Below are 7006 nucleotides of genomic sequence, written 5' to 3' on the forward strand. Positions count from 1 at the left end.
CCTTGCCCTTTCCTCCCTATCCTTCCCCTCCTTCTCCTCATCCCCTTCCCTTCCCCATCTCCTACCTTCCCTAACCTTCCCCCCTTTCACCCCCCATCCCCGCCCCCCCCCCCCCCCCACGTCAAGTCTCTTATCGCTACCTTCCGCTCGTCGCTGCATGTTTTGATAAGAAATAAATAAAAGAGAATGAAAATAAGCGAATAATTAATTATCCGTCTAGTCTGTCTCTCTCTCTCTCTCTCTCTCACCCACTAATTACTTTCCGCTTTATTTAGTGTTTGTTTGGTTGTTTGTTTGGTTGTTTGTTTGGTTGTTTGTTTGGTTGTTTTGACGTTTTGAAAAGAATGCACCGGGTATGTTTTATTTTTATTTTTATGGAGAGAATGTTTTAAAGTATTTTCTCGCTCGTATGTTATGTGGTTTTGCTTTTATTTTATGTTTTCGTCCGTTAATTTCACCCATTGTATTTTCTCTACTGGTTAATTCCTTGTTTTCATTCCTTCTTCTTTCTGCACTCTTTGTATTCTTCGTGTTTTAATGTTTATATCAGATAATTCTTGCCTCTGCCTCCCATTGTATTTGATCTACTGTATCATATCTTTTGTTTTAATTACGTCTTCTTTCTACTTGTATTCTTCGTATTTTATTGTTTGTGTCAGATAATTCCTTCCTCTACCTTCCACTGTATTTCATCTACTGTATAATTTCTTTTGTTTTAATTTCCTCTTCTTTCTACTTTCTTTGATATCGTTATTTTTATGTCATCCAATAATTCCCTTCCTCTACCTTCCACTGTATTTCATCTACTGTTTAATTTCTTTTGTTTTAATTTCCTCTTCTTTCTACTTTCTTTGATATCGCTATTTTTTTTATGTCATCCATTAATTTCCTTCTTTCTACTAACAGTCTATTCCCACAATGTTGATTTCCTCTACTACTTAATACCTTATGTTTTAATCTCTTCCTCTCTCTCTTTTACTATTTTATTTCTTTTTATATTATTTATCGTCCTTTTTTTATATCATCCAATAATTTCTTTCTACTAACAGTCTATTCCTACAATTTTGATTTCCTCTACTACGTATTTAATTCCTTATGTTCTAATCCCCTCCTCTCTTTCTCTCTCCTTTTTACTATTTTAATCCTTTTTATATTATCTATCGTCTTTTTTTTTGTCTGCGCGTCCCAGGTATGTTAAGTAACCCGTAAGAGTACACCACGCCAGACCACCACCAGCAACAACAACAGCAACAAAAAACAGCAACAACAACAACAGCAAAAACATGACCACCACCACCACGTCCTCTTCTTACCCCACGTTTTTATATCTTTTTTTTTTTTTGGACCTTCCTTTATGTGCGTACTCTTTAGCGCTGCCCTGCTGTACGTACGTGTGTGTGTGTGTGTGTGTGTGTGTGTGTGTGTTCCTTCTCTCTCTCTCTCTCTCTCTCTCTCTCTCTCTCTCTCTGTCCCTCTTCCCTTCTTTGGGCCCTCACGTCATAGGCTGCCTCTCTCCCTTCCTTATCTTCCTCCTCCTCTTCCTTATTTTCCTTTATGCGTGGATCATTACGTCTTGGCTATTATCTCCCTCTAAAGGAGTGGATGTTATACGGTTCGGAGATGAGCACCGCAGCCACGCGCACCTGTAACGTATCCACCCACCTTTACCTTTACCTTTTTTTTATGTTAACGCTGTCTTGCCCTGCTCCCTATCCTACTTAAATGTATCCTCCTTTTCCTAATAAATCTATCACTATTCCTATTATTTTCTATTTTCCACCTGTTCCCTTTTTTCCCTCTGTCCCCTTTTTCCTCTTTATTCATCACTTCTTTTTTCCCTATTCTTCTCCTGCCCATCTTGTAATTTTGTCCTGCTCCACCTCTTCATTTCCCTTTGTCCCATTTCTCTTCATTATTCTTCACTTCCCCAGTTTGTACTCTTGTTCTCCTCCTCTTCCTCCTCATTCCACACACTGCTCTATTTCTTCCATTTTGCACTGTCTTACATTTGATCCTGTCTTCTTCTTCCTCTTCGTTCCTCGTATTTATCTATTTATGTTCATTCTCCTCCTGTTTAGCTCTTATTTATATCCTCTTCTTGTTCATTCCACACTACTACTCCATATCTTTCCGTTCTTCACCTGGCCAGCTTTTAATATCTTCCTCTTCTTCCTCTTTATTTCCCATCTTTATTATTTTCCATTCTTTACCTGGCTAGCTTATAATCCTGCCCTCCTCCTCCTCTTCATTCCCTACTGCTTCATCTGTCCTCCTCTTCCTCTTCATTCCTCATTTCCATATCCTCCCATTCTCCACCTGGCCTCCTTTTCCCCTTCATTCCCCATATTCATATCCTTCTATACTCCCCACCTGTCCAACGTCTACGTAATCCTGCCGAAGTCCTTCCCACCTCTAACCTCCTCTAGCCCTCCTCATCACCCACCTGACCCTCTCATAACACCTGCTAATTAGTGTCCCTCACCTGGCCATCCGTAAGTCACCTGGTCGTCTTAAAATACCTTCTAATTAGTGTTTCTCCTCTGGTCATCCTTTAAGCTGCTTACCCTTCACTGTGTATCCTTGTGTCCTATCCAGTGACTCTCCTTCCCTCTTCTCTCTTGTGCCTTTCCTCTCCTGTATCTCTTCTCTCCCCTTCTCTCTTCTGCCTCTTGTGCCTCTCTTGTAACATCTCTTCTTCTGTGTCTCTCCTTTCCTTTCCTCTTTTTTGCCTCTTGTGTCTCTTGTTCTTCTCTTCTCCTGCGTCTCCTTCACCGTATCTCCTCCTAAGGGCGTGGGGTAGCTACGGAGGGGCGTGGGCGTGGCTGCGTGGGTCCTATCTCGCACAATTAGTTCTCCGTGTTGCGGTAGGCGTGGGGCCCAACACTCGGCGTGGCCCGCGCTGCTATATCTTCATTTACCTTGTTTGGCCTTCCTTTGTGTCCGGGCAGGGCGGCTTCTCACCTGCCTCGTTCTTCTTTTCACACCTTTGCGGTCGCTCATTTGCACCTGGCCTCGGCGGGTGTGTGTAGAGGTGGTTTTGTGTAGATGTTTTATGGGTGTGTACGCTTTTTTTTTTTTTTTTCGTTTTCTTTTATGTATTTTTTCACTTTGCATCAGACTTTTTTTTTTAATATCTTTTGAGGTGTTTTTTTTCCCTTCGTTCTTCTTTTTTTTATTTTCCAGTTTACCTCAGATTTTTTTTCTTTTCCTTCAAGGTGTATGTTTTCTCCTCGTACTTTTTTCGCTTTACATCAGACTTTTTATATATTTCCCCTTCGTTCTTCTTTTTATTTTTATTTTACAGTTTACCTCATTTTTTAAGGTTTATGTTTTCCCTTCTTTCTTTTTACCACACCATATCTTTTTTTTCATTTATTTAAGAGGTGGTTTTCCTATCGTACTCCTTTGTTTTGTTTTTTCACTTTACTTCACAGCCTTTTTTTCTCTCTCACACACACACACACACACACACACACACACACACACACACACACACACACACACACACACACACACACACACACACACACACAAACACACACCTTGACACTCATCCACACCTCCCCCACTATTGCGTCTGTATAATCTCTGTTTACTCCTACCTCCCTTTTCCATTTTCACTGTGCATATATATTTTTCTCTGTACTTCGTCTTGTATTTCCATCTCCTCTGCTGTTGCCGTTTTCCTTTTTTTTTTCCCTCTTTGTCCCCATGACACATCTGTACTCCCCCTCCCTCCTCCCTTCCCCACACCTCCCCTTTTCCATTCCCCATACCTCCCCACCCTTCCACAAACCTTCCCACAGCTAACCACCCTCATCGTTGTGTATCTTGTGTGGGTGTAGGTGTGGGTGTAGAAGGCAAACATCACTCCCGTCATGGTTTTGTAATGGTGGCGATGGTGGAAAATGTGATGGTGGTGATGGTGTTTACTGATGGTGATGGGTGTATGGGATGGTGATGATGGTAATGGTAATGGTGTTCTGAGTATGGTGATGGTGGAAAAGGTGATGATGGTAGGGCTAGTAATGGTGACAGACGTAGTGTATCAAGCTGGTAATGGTGAAGGTGTTAGTGATGATGAGATAGTGGTGATGATGGTGATGCTGGTAGAGTATCTAGAGGGGGGGTATGGAGATGATGGTGTTCGTCATGAGGTAGTGATGGTGATGAGTTGGTGTTGTCAGGCATTTCAGGCAGTGTGGTTTGATGATGGTGATGATGATAAGGATGGTGGTTGTGTACGAAACTGGATTGGTGATGATGGTGGTGATGGTGACACTGGAGTTCGTTGTATAGGTAGTGGTGATGCAGGTGGTTGCGTCATGGAGGTGATGATGTTATGAAGCGGTGGTGATGCAAGGGGTAATGTGATGGTGGTGGTGGTGTCTGTGGTAATGATGATGATAAAGTGATGGAGAAGGGGCGGTGATGCAAGTAGTGATGATAATGGTGAGGATGATGGTGGTGATGATGATGCAGCTCGTTGTATAGGCGGTGGTGATGATGGTGGTAGTGGTGATGATGGTGGTAGTGGTGATGATGATGGTGGTGGTAACGGTGGTGGTGGTGGTGGTGGTGGTGATGGTGGTGTATCAGTCTAGGGTCTGGATGGGTATGGGTAACGGGAGGGACAGGTGTAGGGGGTCGGTGGGAGGGGGGAAGGGGGGGGGAAGGACAGAAGGGCGGAAGGGGTGGTTGATTTCAAGGCTATAAGGGAAGGAAGGAAGTAGGAGGATGAAGGAAGGGCGAGGGTAATTCGTGCCCAGCCTCTCCCCCCCCCCACCCTAGTTAGACAGATCCCCCCTTTAACGTTCTCAACATTGCCCCTTCCCCCTCCCCCCCTCCACCCACTCTTTCTACCCTAACGCCACCCTTTACCCCGGGGCCATGGGAGAAAAGTAAAGGGAGAGAGAGAGAGAGAGAGAGAGAGAGAGAGAGAGAGAGAGAGAGAGAGAGAGAGGAGCAGGTGAAGGCAAAAGGGAACTAAGCAAAAAAAGGGAGGGACGAAGGAGGGAAGGAAGAAGGGTAGAAGCAAGGTATGGAGGGAAGGAGGAGGAGGAGGTAAGGAAGGAGAGGGAGGTAGGGACAAGGTTGTAGGGAGGTTAGGTAAGGACAGGGCGAGAGGGAGAGAGGAGGGGGGAGAGAAGGAATGTAAGGGAGGGAGGGAGGGAGGGAGGGAGGAGTACTCACACTTCCTACTGACCCAGTGATCGAGTCCCTCCCTCCTTCCCTCCCTCCTGGGTGTGTCCTGCGAGGAGGAGGAAGATCGGCCGTTTCTTCCTTGTTGTTGTTGTTGTTGTTTTATCATTTTCGTTCTTTTTGTTTTCTTCTTCTTTTGTTTTGTCTCCTTTTCTTCGCTTCTTTTATTCCTTTTCATTTTTCGAGTCTTCTGTTGTTGTTTCTTAATGTATCTCCTTTTCTCTCTCTCTCTTCTCTCTCTCTCTCTCTCTCTCTCTCTCTCTCTCTCTCTCTCTCTCTCTCTCTCTCTCTTTTATATATATGCGACGTCATGACTTTGGAAGGGAAACAATCGGCTTCATGCGTGTACATGTGTGTGTGTGTGTGTGTGTGTGTGTGTGTGTGTGTGTGTGCATTAATACCCTAAAAACAGGTTATGTGCTTTCTTTCATTTCTTCCTCCTCCTTTATTAAGTTCTTTATTCATTACTTCTTTATTTATGTGTTTCTCTATTCCTGAAACAACTTTTTATCGAGAATCTGTTTGTCATTTCATTTATCATTGTTTATTTACTTCTCCTTTGTTTACTCGGTTACGTAATCATTCATTCAGGTAATTATAGGTGTGTTGGGTTGCCAGGTAACCGTCTGGGCACTAATGAGGAAGGGAGGAAAGGAAGGGAAGGGTAGGGAAGGAAGTGGTGGGAAGGGAAGAGTATTGGAAATGAAGGAATGATAAAGAAGGTTCATGAAGTAAAGGAAAGGAAAGAAAGAGTAAGGGTAGGTAAGGTGAAGGAAGAGGAAGGTGAAGGGGAAATGTATCGAAAAGGAAAAGAACGAAAAGGAAGAAGAAAGGGAAAGAAAAAGAGGAAAGAGGAAGATCAATGGAGACGAATAAAATTGGAGGAAAATAGGAACAGGAGTAGGAGGAGGAGGACAGGAAGAAGAGGAGAAAGAGGAGGAGGAATAGGAGAAAGGACAGAGGGTACGTCTTGGCGTGGGTAAGGAAGGGAGAGGGGAGGGGGCTGCAGCCTTAGAAGGGAAGGAAAGGGGGGAGGGAGGAGAGACCAGGGGGAAGGTGTAGGTGGCATACTAAAAGGAGATACATTGTGGGTGAGGAGGAGGAGGAGGAAGAGAGGAAGGATAAGCATTTGCGAAGGAGGAGGAGGAGGAGGAGGAGGAGGAGGAGGAGACACCTGAAAAAGAGAATGGTTGGAAGCTGAGATGCCTTAAGTGAGAGGAGAGAGAGGAAGGGGAGGAGGAGGAGCAGCATGGGGAGGAGGCAAGAGGAGTAAAGAAGACACCTGGCAGTAGTGGGGGCGGGGGGACGTGGGAGAGGTGAGAGGGGTGGTTGGCAGGTTGGGGGCGGCGGAGGGTGGGATGAGGTACACTTATGATGGAGGGGAGCAGGTTGGGGAGGGGAGTGGGCGGTGCATAGCGTCTCCCCCTCACTGGTTTAGTACTACATTGATTTCCACTTCAATTAAGGCTTTGAGCTCTGAACGTCCTCCCCGTCCCGTGCAGGCATTCCTTGGGTCCTGCCGGTAACAAGGCGCCCGGGACGATCGAGGACTCTGAGGACGGTCGTTATTTCCGGAGTATTCTTGTGTACTGTGCTGGGGAAGGAGGGGAGGCGCATGGAGAGGGCTATTGGGGAGGGGATGGGTTTGGCGGTCTAAGCGTGGGCTGGGAAGGATGGGATAAGGACAGAGGGCGTGGGCGGCAAGTCGCGAAGGAACAGGAGTGACTTGATCCTGGCGGAATGACGCGTTTCCGTCCTCCGTGTATTGCCGTCTTAAGTGGAGCTGACCATATGACGGATGCTG

The sequence above is a fragment of the Eriocheir sinensis genome, chromosome 36 (assembly GCF_024679095.1).
Source record: "Eriocheir sinensis breed Jianghai 21 chromosome 36, ASM2467909v1, whole genome shotgun sequence".
Lineage (NCBI taxonomy): Eukaryota > Metazoa > Arthropoda > Malacostraca > Decapoda > Varunidae > Eriocheir > Eriocheir sinensis.